The 24,975-nt window shown below is 45.4% G+C and overlaps 1 long non-coding RNA gene across 3 annotated transcripts; it reads right to left on the bottom strand.

The window, feature by feature from the left end:
* Positions 1-19,805: 19,805 nt before the first annotated feature.
* LOC123048360 (uncharacterized) lies at positions 19,806-23,864 on the bottom strand. 3 transcript variants are annotated; one of them, XR_006423279.1, is made up of 7 exons: positions 23,731-23,864; positions 23,530-23,615; positions 23,123-23,445; positions 22,511-22,557; positions 22,110-22,245; positions 21,756-21,825; positions 19,806-20,334 (listed from the first exon to the last, which is right to left on the bottom strand). It is a non-coding gene; the product is annotated as an uncharacterized lncRNA (long non-coding RNA). The 3 variants fall into 3 exon arrangements; XR_006423277.1 differs by adding an exon at positions 21,902-21,938 and having other exon boundaries at positions 23,530-23,855; XR_006423278.1 differs by having other exon boundaries at positions 23,530-23,852.
* Positions 23,865-24,975: the final 1,111 nt, after the last annotated feature.

Here is a 24,975-nt window from a genome sequence, read left to right as displayed (position 1 = left end):
AACGCCATCCTAAAGATGTCAGCTTGGTTCGAGGGGCTCGAATTTCACCATGTGGCTTGGGAAAACAATCAGGCGGCGGATATCGTCGCCTGCATTGGCGCAAAACGCGATGTAGTCCCCCCCAACATCTTTTTGGAGAGCTTGTTTAAGCCATCCATGGTATGGGAAGGGGACACCGGTAACAATAGTCTGGACCCGGCCAAAATGCCCGATACCGAACACTCTGACATAATCGGAAGCTCTGCCACCGAAATAACACCTTCAGCCCACGTAATAATGGCCATCATTGCCCTGTGGATAGAACCATTCCTGGCCTACCTAACTAGGTAGGAACTTCCCGAGGACCAAAATGAGGCATGCTGCATAGTGCGACAATCTAAAGCCTACTGGGTCCACGAGGGAGAGCTATATAAAAAAAGCACTACCGAAGTCCTTCAAAGGTGCATCTCCAAAGAGGAAGGGCGGAAGCTTTTGGCAGAAATTCACGCCGGACTCGGCGGCCACCACGCCGCAGCCCGGGCCCTTGTAAGCAAGGCCTTCCGTATAGGTTTTTATTGGCCGACGGCCCGTGTAGATGCACAGGACTTGGTCCAACACTGCGTCGGTTGCCAGCTTTATGCAAACCAAAGCCACATGCCACCCACCGCCCTCCAAACAATCCCCATTACCTGGCCCTTCGTGGTCTGGGGGCTTGACAAGGTTGGTCCCCTTAAAGGGGGAACCCATAAGAAAAAAATACTTACTGGTCATGGTGGATAAATTCACCAAATGGATAGAAGCCAAACCTGTTAAAACGGCCGAATCCGGACCGGTGATAGACTTCATATCCAGGGTTGTACACTGTTATGGCGTCCCCCACAGCATCACCACTGACAACGGCACAAACTTCATGGCCGACGAGGTAAAACTCTGGTGCAGCAACATGGGCATCACGCTCGATTATGCTTCTGACTATCACCCACAAACTAATGGCCAAGTTGATCGAGCAAATGGTCTTATCATGATCGGCATCAAACCCAGATTAGTGCGGTCCTTAAAGGAGTCTAACACGCACTGGGTAGAGGAGCTCGACTCCGTACTCTGGGGGCTGTGGACCACGCCAAATCGTACTACTGGATACACATCCTTATTTATGGTGTACGGCGCAGAGGCGGTTCTTCCCTGCGACATAATTCATGACTCACCTCAAGTGCGCATGTACGAAGAAAGAGAAGCTGAGCTCTATCGGCAGGACAGTCTGGACACCTTGGAGGAGGAGCGCGACGTGGCAAAAGCCCGTTCCGCATTCTATTAGCAACAGGCTCAAAGATATCAAAGTAGAGAAGTACGGCCCAAAACTTATAACGTTGGCGAGCTAGTTCTACGCCTTCCGGAGAAGAAAAAGACCAAGCTCGAGCCCAAATGGGAAGGTCCCTTCATTATTGACCAAGTTCTGACCGGTGGAGCGTACCGTCTGCGGGATGCATCGAATAATCGACTTGAGCCGAACCCATGGAACGCAGCTAGGCTCCGAATATTCTACGCCTAGTGCCGGACTCTATGTTCGTCTCCTTCCTCTGTCCATTTTTTGCATATACATTATCTGTCTTTTCTCTCTTTCTTTCTTTTATTCTTTCTCAAGGCCTTCAAGGGCCAACTTGTGCCTTGCTTGCACACTATTGACGTGCTAACCGCGCTCATTATAACTGGGGGCTTCTTACACAGAAGCTTAATTATTTATCTGGGCTTCATGCCCCACACATGAGTTATTCTTCCGCATGTACCTTTTCTTCGCCATTATATGCATCGATATGACTTAAGTTTTGGCCAAGCTGGGTTGCCTGGCTCTTGTATTTATGCCCTACATTCCCGTTAATTCGGCTAGGCCATGAGGGGAGCACCTCTGCGATTGTTACTTCCAGGTCAGCCGGATGTGTACCTCAAACTGGATGAAGCCGAAAGCTAGCGTTCTTAAGGGAATATTCGGTCGGTGAACAAAAGATGATTTTTATTTATTTTCCATATGTGCCCCTAGATGTTTTTTCCTGCGTCTCCTCTCGCAGTCCAGACATGCACTTTAGGGCATGCGTACCTAGGGAAAGGAGCCCTTAACGGAACTATTCTCCCTGGAAGATGTTTCTTACTACCCATGTAATAACATAACTAGTTGGGTACTTGTCTGTTCAAGCACTAATGACCCCTACGCCTGGTTTCCACGCATACCCTGGTTCTTATATAACTGAGCGGGTATTCGGATACACTCCGGACTATCGGGTCCCGAGGTTGAAGCGAAAAGTTCCGCCATGACAAATGATTTACAATCCGGCTAGAAGGCATTATACATGTCACTTTAATTAAATAGTCATCTAGACTGACTAAATTCCTCTTCTATACCATCCAACAGGCTGTCTAGCCTACAATCCTGTTGGGAATACTTTGCGGCTAATTCTACTTGCCCATACACTAAGCTAACGGGGATCTCTTTCCCATTGGGCCCCACAAGTCCGACCTCGGCCGTGTGGTTTGGGTCAACCTTGATATACCGTGTCTTCACAATGGCCTAGGCTTCCCTGGCACCTTGACTGCAGGACGATATCTTCCATAATTGAAAGCGCCGCCGTGCTCCCTTGAGCTTCTCCACAAGCTCTCCAATGCCTGCTGTCAAGGAGACGGATGGCCACAAGGCCCGGGCAATACTTTGCATCACCTGCCGAACTTGTTCGTGCAGTTGTGAGAGCTCGGGTAGAAGATCACCCGCAGACCCGGGCATCTCCTCCGCGGGACGACCCGTCAACATACCTGCAGACATAACTCTGTTAGCCGGCTTCTTCACCGCACTCTTTTAAGGGTTCGTTCAAGCACTTACTGAAAATGCCGCGTCGAAGCCGCTTATTCTCCTTCATGGAGTCTGCATGCTGGGCTCGAACATCTTTCAGTTCCACGCTCAACTTGGTATTGGTGTCTTAGAGATTGTTTTTCTCCTGCATGACCTTAGTCAGCACGCGTTCGCCAGCCTTTAGCTGTCGTACGACATGCTGGTCCTCCGGATTCTCTCTGGAGTCATCTGCAATATCTATTGTTAGATCCATAGCCATGCCGCACACTATATGGTACCTATCATTCTTTGAAACAAATGTTACCAGCTGGGGACTTTTCAGGTTCCTTCAATGCGGCAACGGCGGCCCAAAGTTGGGTCTTGCATTCCTCCAGCTCCCGTGACAGTCGAGTATTCTTCTCTGTAAGAACCTGCACAATAACTCATCCTTAAATCAGTTGTGCCAACTGTTTCAAGTCTCAGGGGCTACTGATATATATACTCATCAAATTTTCTTACCTGTACATCCTTTACATACTGGTCCGTGGCTCTGGCTAGACCATTTTGAGCAGCACGGATATACACATCTCCTGAGTTGAATGCATCAAACGCCTCTTGGGAGAAACAAGCGTCACGGAGTACGGCTCGGCGACGCCTGTGATTCATGGCGCTCTCCACTTCGGAATTCGTAGCGGATATCTTATCCGCATCCTTTGTAGAAGGACCATCTGGAGTGTGCCTCGTGTTAGCTTCCGCCTCTGTGTCCGGCCCTGCAGCCCGACTGGTAGAGGCGTGATCGGCGGCCTCTCCGGATATTGTCCGGCGAGCGTTCTTCCTTCTAGTAAACACGGGTGTTATTATGTTTTTAAAGACGACAACCACGGAGCGAGGTGTTGCATCATACCTCTGCGCCGGCGTCTCCGTCCGGACCGCCTTCCTTTTTAGCCTGTCCGGCTTTGAAACCCCTTATTGGCGAGTCGCCGCGGGCTCGGCATGGCGTCCCGAGGGCCTTCCCTATAAAACACCGTTTGTATATGGTAGGTGAAGTGCATAAATGGAAAACCTTTTCAAAGGTAAGGACTCCGGTCTCATTTACCTGCGAGGCTGGGAGTAGCCCAGGGTAGTCGGCTATAATGGCCACCATGGCGTCATCACAGCTTAGCTGATAGAAAATCCTATCAATCAGCTCCACGAATATGTCCGGATCCTCTTTGAGGCAGGGGTCGAGGACCCGTTCAGGATCCTCCGGTTGTGGAGGTGGGCTATTGATCTCCCCTACAGCCTTGCGCAGTTCCTGCGATGAAACGGCAAGGTAAATATTTATCACGAAAACAAAGATAGGACGGAAGTAAAAAGAGCAGAAGCTCACCCAGCTTCGAGGGTTGTTCATGGAGAATCCATCCCATGGCTTAATGCGGAGGAACTCCTCTTCTTCCCCCTTATACAGATCAGATAGAATTTTTGCTAGAGCAGCAACTGAGTCCGGTCCCTTGTGCTCGCAGCGAGTGACATCATCTTCCCCGTTGAAGTGCCACATGGGGTGGCCTCGATATTGAAGTGACTGCACCCCCCGCATAATGCATATTGCCATAACCTCGGTTATGGTCAGTCCTGATTTGGCCAGCAACTTTATTCGGCCCATCAGATAAAATACCTCTCTATCATCTTCCTCCTGTGGGCACCATGGGCGCCAGCTTAGGCGTTTCTTCAAAGGGGCGTTGTCGAACTCAGGAAGACCAGTCCGGATAGGATCCGGGAGAGGGACATCCTCCATATAAAACCACTCTGAAGGCCAGTCCTCGGACGTCTTCTTCGGGGTACCGGATAGGTATCCGGTCCCGGCGATGCACCATACTTCAGCTCCACCCACTTGATATATTGATCCCCTCTGTGTACGGGGCACAAGGCACAACAACTTCTTCCACAACGCGAAATGAGCTTCTCAACCCAGAAACAGCTCGCAAAGGGCTACGAAACCAGCGATGTGCAGTATGGAGGCAGGGGTGAGGTTGTGCAACTGGAGGCTGTAGAACTCCAGGAGCCCTCGGAGAAATGGATGGATTGGAAATCCGAGTCCCCCTTAACAAATAAGGGACAAGGCATATCCGCTCTCCCTTAGAGGGGTCGGGAAAGCTCTCCGCTTGCTCCCCGCCATTATAGGTGGCGAGCCCGGCTCGAACCGGTACCATATACGCTGGAGGGATGAATCCTTGGGTCTGTAGCTTCACTAATTGGTTGTATGGGACAGAACACTTCTCCCAATCTCCGGGCTTGGGGCTGTGGGAGCGAGAGGAGGAGCTGCGCTGGCCGGCCATGTTGGGATGGATTTTTTCGGGCGCGCTCCGATGAATGCTCGCTGAGGGAGGATGGTGTGGTTTGGATCTGAGGGTCCTCGTCTCTTTAATAGACAGTTCATTCACATAGATGGGGTGGACAATGTAAAAACACCCTGGCTCCTCACATTCGCTTGACACGTGGAAGATGGCCATTATTGGAGGCAGAAGCCAGGAAGCGCAACATTTACGAGAACTCGGACACTATTTAACAGGTACTCGGAGTTTGAAGAAGAACCCGTCTTGCAATGCCGAAGACAATCTGCGCGCCGGAATCATCGTCATTGAAGCCTGGTTCGGGGGCTACTGAGGGAGTCCTAGATTAGGGGGTATCCGGACAGCCGGACTATATCCTTTGGCCGGACTGTTGGACTATGAGGATACAAGATTGGAGACTTCGTCATGTGTCCGGATGGGACTCCCCTTGGCGTGGAACGCAAGCTTGGCAATACGGATATGTAGATCTCCTTCCTTGTAACCAACTCTGTGTAACCCTAGCCCCCTCCGGTGTCTATATAAACCGGAGGGTTTAGTCCATAGGACCAAGAACAACAATCATACCATAGGCTAGCTTCTAGGGTTTAACCTCTCTGATCTCGTGGTAGATCAACTCTTGTACTACTCATATCATCAAGAACAATCAAGTAGGATTTAGGGTATTACCTCCATCTAGAGGGCCCGAACCTGGGTAAACATTGTGCCCCCCGTCTCCTGTTACCATCCGCCTAGACGCACAGTTCGGGACCCCCTACCCAAGATCTGCCAGTTTTGACACCGACAACCATGCTCTAACAAATATAAGTGAACCAAAATAGCATTATCCAAACAACGGTTTTCTATGTGAAGAGAAACATGCAATCCACACTTCAAATGATATAAGTGAAGCACATGAAGCATTCTATAAAGCCATACTCAAAAGGTATAAGTGAAGTGCAATGAGCATTCTATAAATCAACCATGGACTATCTCATACCAGCATGGTTCATAAAAGAAAAATGAAAAATAAACACAAAAGACGCTCCAAGATTTGCACATATCGCATGAATGAAATGAAACCGAAAACATACCGATACTTGATGAAGAAAGATGGGATGCCTTCCGGGGCATCCCCAAGCTTAGAATCTTGAGTCTCCTTGAATATTTACTTGGGGTGCCTTGGGCATCCCCAAGCTTGAGCTCTTGCCTCTCCGCCTTCTCGTCATATCGAGACCTCCTCGATCTTTGATCACTTCATCCACACAAAACTCAACAGAAAACTCGGTAAGATCCGTTAGTATAATAAAGCAAATCACTACTCTAAGTACTGTTGCAAACCAATTCATATTTTTGTTTTTGCATTGTAGCTACTGTAATATAACTTTTCCATGGATTAATCCTCTAATAGAATCAATAGTTTCATCAAAACAAGCAAAACAATGCATCAAAAACAGAATCTGTCTTAAACAGGACAGTCTGTAGTAATCTGAACATTCACCATACTTCTCGTACTCCAAAAATCTGAACAAATTAGCGAAAATAAATTTTTTTATAGAAATACGGTGAAAAAAGTTTCATAACCGTTTGACGTTCCAATAAAGAATATAAAATCGCGCACTACAGCCAAAGTTTCTGTTTTGCACCGCACAAACCAACAAGCAATGTAAACATCCTAAAGGAAAATCTTGGCACATTATTTTTATAATACAATGGAACTGTACAAGGGGGTAATTATTTTCTTTAATTGTTTTTGCAATTCAAGGTTCATAAAGTTTCCATGGGCATGAACAAAGTTCAAGGACATCCCCCATTTTCACAATGCTCGTCTATCTTGCTTTCACTTTTCTTTTTGTGATGTTTTAAGTTCCCCTCTATATATTTTTTTAAACTATATAAATGCACTAAACAAAAATAAATGACTCTCTAAAACTTCCAGGTTGTCTCCCTGACAGCGCTTTCTTTAAAGCCATTAAGCTAGGCATAAAGTGCTCAAGTAATGAATCCACCCGGATCCCAAGGTATATCAAAGCCAATTTGAATTAACAATGATTTGGCATTTAGTAGTGAGCACAAAGCAACATATATCAAGCAATGACGAATTCTAACTCTCTTCCTGTGCATCGGCATGTCATACAAGAACAATTCATGCACATCAAGTAAAGGCCAATACATAGCATAAGCAGTTTCTTGCAATTTTATCGTGTTGGAAACATAAGGATGTGGAGATGTAGTTCCTCTCTCATAATAATTGCAAGTAGGTGCAGCAAGCACATGCATATTATATTGATCAAAATCATCATGGGTATAGAAAAATGCATCCCATCAATATAATCCTTAATAAGTGCAAATTTCTCCGATATAGTGTAGTTGGGAGAATTCAAAAAGATAATAGGACTATCATGTGTGGGTGTAATAGAAACAGTTTCATTCTTAATATAAGGAACAATAGCAAGTTCATCTCCATAAGCATCATTTACATTGGCATCATGGCCACAAGCATAGCAAGCATCATCAAAAAGGGATATTTCAAATGAATCAACGAGATCATAGCAATTATCATAGCATTCATCCTTCGGTAAGAACGAATGGGCATTAAACAATGTATGAGTTGGAGGATTACTCTCATTAGGAGGTGGGCACGGGTGATCAATCCGGTCTTCCTTCGCTTGTTCTTCGCTCTCCTCATCATCTTTCTCATCCAATGAGCTCACAGTTTCATCAATTCCTTCTTCCATAGACTCCTACAAAATATTAGTCTCTTCTTGCAAAGCGGAGACTTTCTCAATGAACGCATCAATATCGGAATTGTATTTATAATTATCATAGAAATATTTAAGGATAGCAAGATTTTCAGGTCTATAAACTGAATCATCAAAATCTTCAAACTTTTTAAACAAAGATTCAATTTCACATGCACCCTTAAAAGCAACAAATTCTTCTATTCGTTCCACATCATGGTAATCATATATACCTCTAGCATAAGAAGCCAAGGTTTCATTATCATAAAATGCACATGAAAAGGGAAGATGTGGAGCATTCATCCTAGAGCAACAAGTATAATCATATCTCTGGCATAAATCCCAAGCATACCAATGCAACATATGAATTTGATCCCATAACAATTTCCCTTTATGAGTCAAGCGATAATCCTTAAAGTATTCATGTTGATCCAACGTTACTCCCATTATCAAGTTGAATGGGGTTTTCTCAGGATTATCAAAGTACTGCATAATATTTTTCACATAACGAGCATCGAGGGTTTTAGGAGGTTCCCCATCTCCATGAGTAGCAACTACCACTAATTTTTTGGGTGTTTCGTGTTCCATATCCATAACTAAAGATAGAGAACAACTTAGAACAGGAAATAAAAACTACTTAGTGATAAAGCAAACAAGCACACATGAGAATATTCACCCCATGCTATAACTCCCCAGCAACAGTGCCGGAAAAAGGTCTTGATAACCCACAAGTATAGGGGATCAATTGTAGCCTCTTTCGATAAGTAAGAGTGTCGAACCCAACGAGGAGCTAATGGTAGAACAATTTTTCCCGAGAGTTCTATCGACCACCGATACAACTCTATGCACGCTTGACGTTTGCTTTACCCGAAACAAGTATGAAAGTATTTTGTAGGAATAAATCTACAAGTACTTTGCGGTAATAAAACTACGAATAAATTGCAAGCTAATAAAAGTGGAAAGCTTTTGTTAATAAGAAAGTCATTTGTCCTTAGGTGTCGGTGTCAAAACCGGCGGATCTCGGGTAGGGGGTCCCGAACTATGCGTCTAAGGCAGATGGTAACAGGAGGCGGGGGACACGATGTTTACCCAGGTTCGGGCCCTCTCGACGGAGGTAATACCCTATGTCCTACTTGATTGATCTTGATGATATGAGTATTACAAGAGTTGATCTACCACGAGATCGCAGAGACTAAACCCTAGAAGCTAGCCTATGGTATGATTGTTGTTGTCCTATGGACTAAACCCTCCGGTTTATATAGACACCAAAGAGGGCTAGGGTTACACAGTGTCGGTTACAAGGGAGGAGATCTACATATCCGTATTGCCAAGCTTGCCTTCCACACCAAGGAGAGTCCCATCTGGACACGGGATGAAGTATTCAATCTTGTATCTTCATAGTCCAACAGTTCGGCCAAAGGATATAGTCAGGCTGTCTGGAGACCCCCTAATCCAGGACTCCCTCAGTAGACACTGAACTAGGCTTCAATGACGATGAGTCTGGCGCGCAGATTTGTCTTCGGCATTGCAAGGCGGGTTCTTCCTCCGAATACTCCATAGAAGATTTTGAACACAAGGATAGTGTCCAGCTCTGCAAAACAAGTTCCACATACCACCTTACAGAGAAAATATCTCCACAAATCTAGTCTGCTGACACGTTTAGCAACATGACATCATGCCATGGCCCGGTCATTATTCGAACCGTTTTTCTCAACTAACACTGCACATATTGCGAGGCGGTATTCCTCATACGTCTTGTCGAAGCAGAGATCGTGTCCCCCTTATTACGGGATTCTCATCAATACGGACGTGGGTAAGCCAATAGTGCCTGTTGGTATGACTCCTCGATTTTAGGTAAGTCCCAAACGGCCATGAGGAGGATGCTCGATATTCACCCTCTTTATAAAGAGGCCAAGGCATGTCCTTTTTTCCCTCTCGTACTCAATCCAATCCTTCCCCTGCATCGAGTTCCAACACCCAAGCCTCAGGTCAGGCGCTTCGGACCTTCAACCATGTCCGGATCCAACCTTCAAGGTCGGTGGATGCCTTCCTCTGTCATAGAGGAAGACATCAAGAAGCTAAGAGTGGCCATGTATTTGACCGGCGAAATCTCGCACAGGCTGCCTGCTTGAGGGTAGGTCATTCCCGCTCCCGGACCTGGCGAGAGCGTTGTATTCATCTCTCACTTCCTCCGAGGGCTAGGCCTCGCTCTGGATCCCTTTGTTAGGGGGCTCATGTTCTGTTATGGGTTGGATTTCCATGACCTGGCCCCGAATTCCTTCCTTCACATCTCTTCGTTCATCGTCGTGTGTGAGGCCTTCCTCCGCATTACCCCACACTTCAGCCTATGGCTCAAAACTTTCAATGTGAAGATGAAGATGATTGAGGGGCGACACATAGAGTGCAGAGGTGTCGTAATAATCAAAGGCGCCGATGTTCCATGGCCAAAAGGTTCCTTCCCGGAGGTGTCCAGTTTATGGCAATGGGAGTGGTTTTATATCACAGCTCCCCGGGGTACCAAGTAGGTGGCCGCCCCTGCCTTTCGCTCGGGCCCCCCACCAGAACTGACGTCATGGATCAACAAGGGGCTGGACTGGGGGCCAGTATATGATGTGCCGATATTGCAGAGTCGCATCCGAGATCTCCTCGAGAGAGATGTCAGCCTGGTTACGGTAATGAAAGTCATGCTAGTTCGTCGAGTCCCGCCTTGCAAATGTCGACCCCTCTGTATGTGGGAATTCAACCTGGAAGGACCATGAACTATTCAGCACTTCCTCAGCATGACGCTCGAAGAGATGTAAAAATTGTTCTTCGGACCACAAAGAAAGTGTCCGGACACCACCGAGGATGCGGGTCTGAGCTGTAATCACACATATACCCAAGTAAGTAATCTCGTGGCCGAACACGCTGTCTTTTTATTTATCACAACATCATTCTAAAAAGTCGCTCTTTGACCAGGACTGGGTAACAAAGGCAAAGATGATCAGGTGTTCAGCCCCCCTTCCCGAAGGCTCGGCCGATCCAGTACTAGCCACAATGCTCGAGTCGGCGCCTTATCAGGCGCCCTCAGGGGAAGATAAAGGGGGGAATAAAGAGGCTGAGAGCAGGCCTCACTCATTATTCATCCAAACCGGGGGAATTAATGCCTCCGTGAAGGGTACTCTTGCCGCACAGTGCCCGCAAGGGGATCAGCCCTCTACCGAGTTGTAAGTAAACAAAAGGTACTTGATAGTAAAAATATCCTACATTACTTCTAAAGACAATAACCAAAGCATATATTTTGTAGTCCGGATCGTAGCCCATCTCGACAGAGTTCGTCTTCGGGGGATCTTCTTCAGGAAATGATGGAGAGCGAAACACCTCCCCATGCCACCCCGCCTCATGAGGCGGGCGACCCCGAAGTGTCGTCACGGATGGCTTCTCCTGATCTGCCAAGGCCAGAGGGTAATCCTTCGGCCACCCGAAGTCCTCAGTATTCGGCTCCTAGAGAGAGCAACAGAAAGAGTACGGAACCGTCCGATGTGCGATCGGACGCACTGAAGGATCTTCTGGAGCAAGCGGCCATCTTAGAAGCACATCGTACGCTAATGGGTACAGTGATTGAGAGGATTTCATCCGCCGAAAGCGGGTTGCATGAAGCTTTTATGAGTCTGCTGAAAGGCTTTGAGGTACGTGAAATAGTGTATGTTTTTTACGGTACCGCACACGTTCGGTGTGACCTATGCAGATAGTAGCCCTTGAGACTCTAGTTGCTGGCAAGACCGACGGCAAACAAAGGATCATAGTCCCAGGTAATAATGAGGACGCCTTCATATGCACGTGGCGGAAGGTCCGGTGGCTAGCCGGACTGGTGAGTTTGCCGAGCTGAAGCGGCAACTTGATGCGGCAGATGCCGACATCGTGCTTGTCAACAAGCGGCTCGACGAGGCACAGGGTATGTGATTTCTCCGGTGATCAACGCATAGTAAGAGGAGCATGATGCTAGTATCTTTATTATGTTGTGACTGCAGATGGAGCTGCCACTGTGGAGACCCTTCGGGCGGAACTTGCCCAAGCCAAGGAACAACCCAGGAATAGTGATGCGGCCGCTCTAAAGGCGATCGAAGAGCTGAGAGCCGAACAGGCTGCACATTGCCAAAGCAAGGAAAAAATAGCCAAGATGGCCCTTGAGTTGAAAGATGCCGCCGACCGTTACCAGCTTCTTGAAAGAGAAAGCCGAGTGAAGGCGACGGACCTGGAGAAGGCCATGGTAGCAACCAATGAAGCCCGCTCTAAAATCAGGGCGGTGAAGGAGGAGCTGTGTCAAGCTGGATATATCACGGCTGGGAAGCCCTTTTTGTTGCGGACGAAGTTCGGAGATCCAAAGTATGCCCCTCTTGATCAACTATGGAGTTCTGCAGACGCGTACATGGATTTGGCAGCAAGTGCTGCTGTTGCGGCTGAGTACTTCAAGGATCAAAAAGATTGTGAAGTGGAAAAGTTGTTCTGGTCACAGTTCAATGTTCTAGTGCGTCTGCTGCTGTTGAATGAGCGAATGGCCGAGTGGTCCAAGCTCCATAGGTTGTCCAGACTTGCCATGAGGTCTGTTGTGGATCATCTGTGGCCAGAAGGGCCAAGGCCGAATAGTTATTTTAGTTTAGTGCAACAATTCCTTGGTGTTGTGCCGCACATCGACGCTATGAAGAGGTCGGCGTGCATAGAGGGTGCACGGATGGCACTTGCCCATGTCAAGACATACTGGGTAGATATGGAGGCCACCACTATTGCAAACCAGAGTTCGGCCGTGGGCCGAGTATCTGCCGAGCACTACTTTGAAGAAGTCCTTGAAGGCGCTCATTCAATAGAGTCTCAGTGCTCGAAGAATATTATGTTCTAGTGACATGTATTCACATTGTAAAAACAATGTTTTATTGAATTATAAGGGTTGTGTTTATACTTTTGCCTAAAAGTACTATGATGCCTCCTGTGCGGCCGTTTATGTATATATGTATATAACCTAAAAGTTTGCAGTCGTCGGCTTCAGCCCCCACGCATATAATGCGAGGGTGTTTGCAAAAACGCATATTCACACTTGATCCAACGTCTTGGTCCATTAAGGAGGTGGTAGCGCAGCGAACGAGGCAATCAGGCTATATTGCTTTAACACTTTCACTTAGCCATAGGATTTTGACAGTGGGACTACTATATAGCCCTGGGTACCTCCGCGCTCCTCCGAATAAGGTGCGCGTACGTACATGACCGGGAAACGGCCCTTCGCTAATGCGGAGGAATCCCGAAGATTCCGCTAAGTCATCGAGTGGTTGACCAGTCTCGCGCTTTATCATGACAGTCAGTTTTCGGTTTTCTCTACTGAGGTGCTCATCCGGATGAACCAGGGCACAATCGCAGTAGTTCTCCCGGTGCCGCCTTAGCCGATAGAGCGGAACGTAAGGTAGCAAAACACGGGAGCCGGGCCAACCCAACATTTGACCAAAGACATGATTCGGAGCTGATGCATATAAGGCCAAACTCGCGACGCCGAACACTCCCTAAGGTATTCGGTCTTTATAACATATGCTCGGGTGAACAATGCCCTTAATAATAAACCCCGAGTGTCCAGGTACATGCAATATTCTGACGTGGCGGAATGCCAATAACGTCAGCATCCTTCTCGGTTGTATTAAGTATTCGGAGGATGTGAACAACAAGAGACAGTAAAAAAAGGTTTACGCAGGGTCTTAATCTGAAAAGAAACCTTTGAGCGGGTCCTTGCTGCACGTCTGCGCCTGTGTCTCCATTGTGCCGTGTCCTGGACGGGTGCAGCACGATTGTCATCTGTAAAAGAGAAGAACTTCGGTGAAAGTTGTCATGCCAAAAAAATGATTATTCTCGATAAACCATTAAAATTCAAGATAAGTCAGGTTGAGCCGAACTTGCCCTGATTACACGTGGGAAGACCCTGGTACCGTCTATGAGGGTTTAACCAACAAACCAATCTCAGGTATATCTAGTGATGCGCCGGACTCGTCTAACCGTGTCCGCGGTCTTGATGACCTGTCATTTTATTCTGGTTGGTGAGGTCGTCTAGTGCTCGGCTGTTAAAGCTATCGCACGTTCTTCTGCGTGTAGAGAACGCTCAATATTTCCGCTAACAGTGATGGTGCCATGTGGACCAGGTATCTTAAGCTTAAGAAAAGCGTAATGTGGTACCGCATTAAAACGAGCAAAAGATGTTCTTCCGAATAGTGCCTGATAGCCGCTTTCGAAAGGAGCGATGTCGAAGTCTAACTTCTCACTTTGGTAGTTGTCGGGTGAACCGAATACAACCTCTAGTATTAGAGAGCCCATGGAGAGGGCCTCTAGGCCTTGTATCACTCCCTTGAAGGTAGTATTACTGTGGCTGATTTTTGCCGGGTCTATCCCCATTTTGCGGAGTGTGTCCTGATATATCAGATTTAGACCACTGCCGCCGTCCATAAGGACTCATGTGAGATGGTATCCGTTTATTATTGGATCTAACACCAAGGTAGCCAATCTTTCATGCCAGATGCTTGTCGGGTGATCACTGCGATCAAAAGTGAACGGGCAGGCCAACCAGGGGTTGAACTTGGGGGTGACGGGCTCTACGGCGCGTATGTCTCGGAGTGCATGTTTGCTTCTCCCCTTCGTCACGTGGATCACGTTTACTGTTTTAACCTCTGGTGGGAATTTTTTCTGTCCTCCAGTGCTTTGCTAGCGAGGTTCGTCCTCGTCTTCGCTTGGTGTCTCCCTCCCGTTGTGTTCGGCGTTTAGCTTACCGGCTTGCTTGAAGACCCAGCATTCTTTGTGGGTGTGATATGCAGGTTTATCAGGGGTGCCATGAATCTGACATAGTTTGTCTATAATCTTGTTTAGGCTGGACGGTCCATCTCTGCTGCCTTTGAAAGGCTTTTTCCGCTGACCTAGTCGAGAGCCCCTGAATCCGACGTTTACCGCCGTATTATCTGGGTTGTCTTCTTTATTTCCAGGCTTGCATTTATTGCGTCATGTTTTTCCATTGCCATCCCTGACTTCAGATGTGCTTAGATTGCTGGTGCTACTGCAGGCTAACAAGCTATCTTCGCCCGCACAAAAGCGGGTCATGAGGCTTGTTAGGGCTGCCATTGTTCTTGGTTTTTCTTGGCCGAGGTGTCTGGCGAGCCATTCGTCTCGGACGCTATGCTTGAAAGCTGCTAAGGCTTCGGCGTCCGGGCAGTCGATGATTTGGTTCTTCTTAGTGAGAAACCTGTTCCAAAGCTTTCGGCATGAATCTCCGGGCTATTGAATTATATGACTTAAATCATCTGCATCCGAAGGTCGGACATAGGTCCCTTGAAAATTAGCCCGAAAAGCATCCTCAAGCTCCTCCCAACTTCCAATTGAGTTTTCGGGAAGGCTTTTCAGCCAGTGCCGAGCTGGTCCTTTAAGCTTGAGGGGCAAGTACTTGATGGCGTGGAGATCGTCTCCGCGAGCCATATGGATATGGAGGATAAAGTCCTCAATCCAGACCCTAGGGTTTGTGGTCCTGTCATACGCCTCTATGTTCACTGGTTTGAATCCTTCTGGAAATTCGTGGTCCGGCACCTCATCGGTGAAACATAAGGGGTGTGCGGCACCCCTGTATTTGGATGTATCATGGCGTTCGGACGGTTGTAGTTTTCGGTTTTGATTTTGTGCCGGAGCGCGCTTCCTAGATCCATAGATGGATCTGGTCATACTGGATTTTTGGCACAAGTCCTCACGTAGATCGTGTGTTGACTTATGTGCCGCCTTGTTAGCCGCTCTATCGCGGCCACAAGGTGGTTGATCCGACCGGTTGGCCGTTTTATTTTTCGGCTGTGTGGGCTCTACGGCCTCATCGTCGAATTCAGGTAATAGCTTGTGCTTTGGATAGCTCTTTGTGTGGTAACTTCCACCATACTTTTCTTCGTTGTCGAGCACTTTGTTCCACCTGCTGTTGAGCGTATTTGTGCGGTCTTAAGCCTTTGCTTCTGCTTCTTCAGACTCCTCGCTGTGGCAATAAGCCTTCTGCGGAGGTTCTCTTGTTCCAAGTGCCTTTCCGGGATGATGTGTGCATCTTCGTCCGGACTATTTTCCTCCCCAGAGGGAGGTTGATGAGCTTTATCCTCTGCGTTGCCGTGTTCGAACATCAGATCCGTACTATGTTCGCCGTTTGTAGTTTCATCGTGCTCTGCCGCTGGGTCAGTGTGGTCGTCGTTTCCTCCGGAGTCGACTGGGGTGTTATTTTCTCTTGCGAAGTTATCGCTCTTTTTTCCAGGGCGGGATTTGGGGCGGCGCCTACGCCGACGCTTTGTTTGCTTCTTGGAGGGGTCATCCTCCGCTGTCTTGTCGCCATTGCCTTCTTTGGGTGTATCCACCATGTATATGTCAGGTGATGAAGTGGCTGTCCAGCGCCCTGTAGGCACTGGTTCCTATTCCTCTCCTGCATCGTCATCCATTTCGTCGATGTCTTCGGAGTCGAAATCGAGCATGTTGGTTATATCATCGACAGTGGCTACTAAGTGGGTGGTGGGTGAGCAGCGAATTTCTTCGTCGTCCGCATCCCATTCTAGTCGGACATAGTTCGACCAAGGTTCCCCTGACAAGGAGAGAGACCTTAATGTATTTAGCACATCACCGAAAGGCGAGTGTTGAAAGATATCCGCGGAGGTAAACTCCATGATCGGTGCCCAATCAGATTCGATAGGCACGGACGCAGGCGTCTTGGAGCCTGTGGCCGGGGACGAATCCAATGCTTCGGCAACATGGCTCTCGCAAGGGGTGAAGTCAGTATTCGGCTCTATCGCCACTGAGAGTGCGGCCTCCATGGCGGGGCCTATCCACCCGCCCTCAGATGGCGCAATTTGCTACGGATTAAGGGCCGGAGTAGTTGCGGGTGTAATATCCCGAACACTGTCCGGCGGCAGAGTTACGTCATGGGCTCGAATCCGTCGAAGATCAAGTCTCCGCGGATGTCGGCAGTGTAGTTTAAGTTTCCAAACCTGACCTCCTGGCCAAGCGAGTTGGCCCGCAGTGCGAAGCTGCTGAATATGAAGATCTGTCCGGGGAGGAAAACCTCACCCTGGACCGCATCGTTACCGATGATCGAAGGAGCCATCAAGCCTCACAACGACGACACAATGGAACTCTCAATGAAAGCACCAATGTCGGTGTCAAAACCGGCAGATCTCAGGTAGGGGGGCCCGAACTGTGCGTCTAAGGCGGATGGTAACAAGAGGCGGGGGAGACGATGTTTACCCAGGTTCGGGCCCTCTCGATGGAGGTAATACCCTACGTCCTGCTTGATTGATCTTGATGATATGAGTATTACAATAGTTGATCTACCACAAGATCGTAGAGGCTAAACCCTAGAAGCTAGCCTATGGTATGATTGTTGTTGTCCTACGGACTAAACCCTCCGGTTTATATAGACACCGGAGGGGGCTAGGGTTACACAGAGTCGGTTATAAGGGAGGAGATCTACATATCCGTATTGCCAAGCTTGCTTTCCACACCAAGGAGAGTCCCATCCGGACACGGGACGAAGTCTTCAATCTTGTATCTTCATAGTCCAACAGTTCGGCCAAACGATATAGTCCAGCTATCCGGAGACCCCCTAATCTAGGACTCCCTCACTAGGCAATCGATAACAAGTACTAGTAATCATTTTTGCAATTTTATATGAGGGAGAGGCATGAGCTAACATACTTTCTCTACTTGGATCATACACACTTGTGATTGGAACTCTAGCAAGCATCCGCAACTACTAAAGATCATTATGGTCATGAAACCCAACCATAGCATTAAGTATCAAGTCCTCTTTACTCCCATACGACATAGCCTACCTATCCGCGTTTAAGTTTCTGTCACTCTCGCAACACTGACAATAAGCAAACCATGAACATATTGCAACACCCTATAGTGAGGGCCCCTCATGTTTGCGCGATACGGAGGGCACCGTAGGATAGCACCATAAATAAAATATACAATCATACCAACCAAGATCACGATTAACTCACAGGACAAAACGGATCTACTCAAACATCATAGGGTAACCATAGATCATTGGGAATAATATATGGAGTTGAGCACCATGTTTAAGTAGAGATTACAGCGGGGAGAAGAAGTGTTACACCACTGTATAGAGGGGGAGAAAGTTGGTGTTCACGGTAGCAAGATTGTTGATGTACATCGATGTCCCGATCGTTGCCCCCGGCGGCACTCCGGCGCCAGCGGAAGCGTGGGGGAGAGAGCCCCCCTCCTTCTTCTTCTTCTTCTTCCTTGGCCTACCCCTAGATGGGAGGAGAGTCCCCCTCTGGTCCTTGGTATCCATGGCCGCGGAGGGGCGGGAGCCCCTCCGAGATTGGATCTTCCTCTCTGTTCTTTTCTGTTTCTCGTTCCCCAGATCTAGCCAAAAACCGTTTCTTCTATTCCCGGAGATCCGTAACTCCGATTGCGCTGAGATTTTAACATGATTTTTTTCGGATATAAGCTTCGATGTGCCCTAAGTATAGCTCCAACTGACATACGATGTGGGTACAACCCACCACCGCGCCCCAGGCTCCTGGCCCATGCGCTGGTGTATCGTGCCCTATGTGGGCCTCCCTTTGCGATGATTCCAACTCCAAAAAATCACAAATATTCCAAAATAAATATCCGTATTTTTATTGCATTTGGACTTCGTTTGATATGGATACTCTACGATACAAAAAACATGCAGAAAACAGGAACTGGCACTGGGCACTGGATCAATAGGTTAGTCCAATAAATCATTTAAAAAGTTGCCAAAAGTATGTGAAAGTGGTATAATATTGGCATGAAACAATAAAAATTATAGATATGATGGAGACTTATTAATAGACACTAGTCGTCAACCCATGCATTCGCACGGGCTAGTTAAAAATATATAAAAATGTATAAATATGATTTTGAAGTCTGGAGCTATACTCCTATATTTGCTTAGGGGATATTCCCTTCAACAGATTGCATGATATATGTTTGCTTTGTAACTTTGTTTTTGTATTGTCTTCACTTTCTTTTCTTCAATTTCTCTTTGTAAACATTACTAATCGAAGGTTATGATGTCTTGTATGTGAATTGAGTTGTTAGTGTCTATTTGGGGTTGATACATGTATCCTCAGAATGTGTATTCCTGTTGCAATAATTATATGAAACATGGCCGATATTTATCATGTTGCATAGAAGAATCATTACACCTCGACTGTTCTTGCTTTGTCCATGACACCTAAGTTATATTCTATTTGGGATTGCTACATACATATTGGGGCAATTTGAAACCTAGTCAAACCTTGTTCTATTGCACAGGAGAACTTAAAAGAATTGATGCTGACATGTCATGTTGTAGCATATGGGACTTCCATTTTGATGTAATCAATTGTAATGTTTGATCTTGGGTCTCTCTTGCCTATAATATATATAGCGCAATTTGACCCTGATTAACTATTTTGATAATTAGCATACAAAATAGAGAGCAACTACGGAAATTACTTCATATTGTACTTTTGAAGTGCATGCATATATGCCTACCATTTTTATGCATTCATGAATCATTACGCCTGGTTAAATTTAAGGAAATACTTGTTTTTTGTAATCAAATATTATCATACATAAAACTTGCACCAGAAGACCTAGTATTATGATTTCCATGTCATGTAGGGTTGGCCGTTGGATGCTGGGTCATCAACCTTTCTTCCTCTCTCCTTTCCAAATAAAAGTAAGCTCGAGGAGAATATAAACGATTTAATAAATATGGTGAAAAATATCATTATGCAGGAACCTTGTAGCAGTATGTCATAGCTGGAGGAATATGTCTAAGTTAAGGTGATCACAGAAGGAGTTCAATTTGCTAACAACATACAACAGCATGTGTGCGCCATCCGCCATGGATAGTAAGTTAGCGACACATGCGATGAATGATATGCTTGAGTACATTTGTCTATTATCGCATAATAATGACTCGCGTTGGAACCTTCCGCCACTTAGATCAAAATGATTACATATGTTCTCAATGCACACTGGAAGCACATATTAAATCGAAAGAAAAAGGAACACCAAATCATGGGGAAAAAATCCCCTTCATTGGAACATGAAATTTTCTGGCAATTGATTTTAAATAAACATAAATGTACTGTGTAATAGAACAGAAAAATCTAGCCACCTTATTGCCATGTTATTTCTTCCATCAAGTTAATTTCCATGCGTACTCCAAGAGCATGCTCCACCAACTAAACATGTGGCATTGAGATAAACCACCGTTATCCTCAATTCCTCATCTAGGCTATAATGTTTATATTTGTTTCTTCTTTCTCTATACATGAACCTTACAGAAAAGAAGCTCATGAAAGGAAGCCCAACTCATCCTTTTAGATTATATGGGAAACGGAATTGTAATACATCGTTCCCGTGTCAATCCATGTCTCATGTTTTCAGTCCATGGTGTCCAGCATGTAATGCCTAGTCCAGAGCTCCTCTTTCTCTGTTGACATCAAAGCAGCATACAGGTTACCGACAGAAGCATACATGCGAGTGTTTCCTCTCAGTCTTAGTTAGTGTACCAGGATTAACAATAAAAAATCTTAATCGAATAGTGAGACTTTTAAGTGAAACGGCATGCTCAGGCCGGTCTCGGCGAAGTCAATGTTACCGGTTTTGTTAAAGACATAATTTATCTGCTGACGTCCTTGTTGATCTTGAATTCCAATTAGGCATTGGAAATTGTCATGTATCCATGGGTATGAAGAGCGCCATAAAGATAATCATTATGTGATGGCGTCCTTGTTGGCTTGAATTCCGGTTAGGCATTGGACACATGTTGGGCACGTGAATACAATCCATGGATTGGTTGTATCATGTCAGTTCATGCTCCTTGGGTCGAATGTCGAGCTCAATCACTTGAGAATGACATTTGTTTTGCAGGGACAATTGAGAATAACATTAGTGCCTTGGCCAATGTACACAGCCACGACAATGACCTACACCATAATCTTGATCTTGCATCCACACATGTGGAGATAGGCCATGCGAGACAATCATGGTAGGTCGACTATCGCCATGAACCCGTAGTTTTGATTTTTGGGGGATAATGTCCTACTGAGTGCTACAACCAAGGTAGTTCCAGCCCAGCAAGAAAGCAACAACATATTGAAAAATAGACAGCTTATAAATTACTAATATATTGCATCGCACAAGCTAGTTACATCACAGTATCTTGGATTGTAAATTTGAAATATATACATATATAGATGTATATATTAATTACTAATTTTCTGAAGTAGCATCATGTACAGGTAACAATGGTCGACAACATATAGGATTGTGTGATGCAACCCTACCCAACAAAATTCTCCTTCGATGCACAAAATAGAGACTAAAGGTTCGTCTAAATCTTTTTTTAGTTTTCACACAAAAAACTGGTACTTGGGAAGTACCATCCAAAAAAGTCACAAACACAATCTATTTATATCAAACTGGCTAGTGGTGCAGAAAAAAGTGACTTTGCTGAGGGCCCATGACTCTTTCCATTTGTAAGATTGAGATCGAAGAATTTATCAAGACAAATCATTTGTAAGATAAGTACATTAGTGCGGAGTTCAGGTTTATGTCAGCTCAGCAACCTATTCGTCAAAAACTATGGTATCATTGGCTAATAAGTTTAACAATGTCTGAAAGCTTTCTTACAGTTTGTACACTGTTTGTGGAGTAGTATCATCTTAACACCTGATAAGTGCATCATCATTCTTACTTATGTCAATGTGGTTTTATTTCTAGTTCAGTCTGAAATATGCAAGAAACATATATACGTGAGGTGTTTGATTCATATTAAAAATAGTGGAAAGTGAGATACATGAATTAGTTAGGACAAACAGAAAATATAATAACAAAGAAAATATAGATTACTTGCTAGTTGCTTGTCGTGGTAGCCTCCCATTGTCGATCCCCCCGATCATCTGATGCCTCCATAATGTCCCTTCAAGCCCATGCCAGACATTTTGAAACAATGATCCATGGTGTTAGAGGTTTGTTTGAAGATAGAGGATTCTTACCGAGATTGTTTATATCAGTGAAGATAAGATGCACATTCTGTTACGAAAAGTGATGGGGAATATCAGGAAAACTCTTTAATTTTTTACAGCATGGAGAAACTACAGATTCCTACATTGGTTTGTAGAAATAATAGTAACGTAATTTGTGGCAACAGGAAGATAAATTCAAACAGCTACAAAACTACCAAGAAGTGAGTCAATTCCTTACCTGCAGAAGTCAGGACTCATGTCATACTTCCAATGGCAGAAGCAATTCCTTTGTGATCAATAAACGACCATACTGGAACTCACAATAGCTACCCATTTAATGATTTGAGGAAACGATTGTAAATCCTACTTGTAATCTGCATAAGATGTTAGGTTATTGTGTAAGTTCCACCATAGATTTTTTTGTTAGATGCTAGTGCAGACTCCAGAGTATTGTTCGATGAAGTAGATCTAGAAGCATGCATGAATATTCTGCTACACATAATTGAACAACACAAATCTACTAATTTAAAGAGAGCATATTGAGGCGCCAACTGAAGAATATCACTATGCATAACCCATTTCTTTAAACATGAAAATCACTATGAGGACACTCTAAAAGTTTAGCTGAAAAATCCTTACCATATTTTCTGTAAGTGGCAGCTATATATGATATCTGAATACTGTAACTGCGAAGGAAAGATCAAACAAATTATTAAAATCAAAAAAGATGATATGGACTCGTTTATTACAATTGAAAGAAAACTTAATATGATTTTTTTGTACTAAAAAGATTATCTACCTAGATCAGTTTCCAAATACAACAAATGAACTATATACAGAAACATGTGTAACTCAATAAGCCATACATGAAGCTAAATATTTGCACAGCCAAAAATACTAAGTTCTTACAAATATATAAAGAGAATATTATTCACTCTAGATATGATTTTAAGAAATCTAGAAGTTAGAAAATATATTAAATGTCCAAAGTACAACCAAATATGCGAAGTCAATAAGGCATCTTACATTTTTCTTAATCCTAGAGAGAAGGATTATTTCTTAAAACATGCAGATAATCTGAGTTAGCACATACAGGAAGAAACAACATACAACATCTAAATCTGGAGAACATCTATATATGAAGCTTCTATAAATATTAAACAGAACTTGTTGGCAGTGATTGATTTCTATATGTATGTACCACGCTAGCTTACTGCAGGTTGGCACCAAAGAAGTAGCAGATTATCTTACCTGGCCCATTCTTCATAGCTTCCTATATTTCTTAATCTCGTAAGCGTTGTGATGTGAAACACATATACAGAGCAGTTTTTTCCTTGATGAGAGATCACAGATAAAGCAAAATTATTTGGGTGCTCTCGGATGAATTCATCAAGGAGGAGAACAGAGGACGAATTCATCAAGGAAGAGAAGAGAGTTACTTGCCTGTGGATGGGCGTACGAATCGGCCATAGATGGAATCGAACAAGGTTTGGGCGTTGGGATGAGATCACCCTTCCTTCACTCCATTGCCTAATTACTAATTAAGTTTTTTTGCTGGATCCAAGCTTCCCTACCTAGAAGCAACAAAGATATGAGCAGATCGAGGTCAATAGGAAGAGTTGGAGATGGATTGGATGGGAATCTGGTTGAACCCTTACTCCTTGGACGAATTGCAGCACCATGCGGATCTTCAAAGTGGATGATGGCATGAAGTTACGAAGGGCGACATGAAGCGGCGGAGGAGCTGCAATAGCAACGTGCCAATTGCAATAGGTCAGTTGGGGGGATTGGGAGCGTATGCCAATGGCAGCAGATCGGCGGGATTGGGAGCGTGAGCACACTTTTGAGGAAGAACCGACCTAGACTTTTTTTGCAGGATCTTTAGGTTTTCTAGCTATGCGGTAGATTGGCTTTTCCTGTTTTTCAGGGACCATGGACATATGGGGAAGAGGAGGAATCGCTAAGCACACATGGGTGGAGAGGCATGGAGGAGTCTCTTTTGTTGCTTTTTTCATCGGCTCATTGATGGTTAGATGTCCAACGATTAGATGCGTAGATCTACACCGTAATAAGTTGGTCCTATCAGATAAACGGTTCCTAATTACTGATTAACATGGGATTTTTTAGGAAGTCTGTAATTAGTATAGGTATAGATATGTTGTGTGTATCAAAAGCAGGAAGGCATGTCATTATCAAACGTATAATGTGTAAAGTAAGCTAATGCAATTTAACCAAATTGGAAGCAATACAAGCTAGACATCATATGCAACATGCAACCACATTTGACAGTGTGAAGTTAAAGCAAGCACCTGTGATGGTTGTGTGTGGCAATTGAGATCATCAACTGCAGAGCTACGTTTACTGTCTCCATCTGCTGGCACTGCACCCTTTAGAGCGCTGAGACTCTTAGTGCTTATCTTCGAATTACACTGGAGCGACTTCTGTCTTCTCTTTTTTGTATTCATCAACACTGCGTCAGAGTCTGAAATATCCATGCATAAAAAACAATAGTGTGAGTGTGGGTGAAGTGTGTGCACAAGTAGTACATTGTAAAGGTAGCAGATAGCAGGTCGGTGAGAAATAAATGACGGGAGACACATGATAGCTCTACAACATGCATGGCACACGAAATTACTAGATTCTAGGATTTTGAAATATGAGCACGGGGATGGCTGGGAAATGCAGATGCTCCTCCAGCACACCACAAGGTCTGGTCCTATGAAAATAACAGTCAACTGAAAACAAATAGGTCAGTCCATTTTTTCTGCACCATCCGATGTACAAAGAACGGGTAGATCACCTTCATCTACCTCCAGCCAGTCAGTGTTACGATCTTCCTTGAAACGCCAGCGACCACCGGCCCAGTCCCCTGCCTCTGCCCTCCCCTCGACCTCACTGCACCGTCGTGCTTGGCACCGCCCTCAGCCATCCCTTCTAGCCCCGCCGACCTCCAGATCGGGCACAAGCAGCTCCTGCACCCCACACCCCTATGATAGACACCGATGCGCTGCTTCCCCGGCGAACAGGCGGACTAGATGCTCCGTGCGCCTAAGCGGGTGTTGCTTCTTTTAATTGCGATTCGACTGACCCTGAATTGAAATCCA

The sequence above is a fragment of the Triticum aestivum genome, chromosome 1A (assembly GCF_018294505.1).
Source record: "Triticum aestivum cultivar Chinese Spring chromosome 1A, IWGSC CS RefSeq v2.1, whole genome shotgun sequence".
NCBI classification, from domain to species: Eukaryota; Viridiplantae; Streptophyta; class Magnoliopsida; order Poales; family Poaceae; genus Triticum; species Triticum aestivum.
This window is presented reverse-complemented; position numbering and strand designations above follow the sequence as displayed.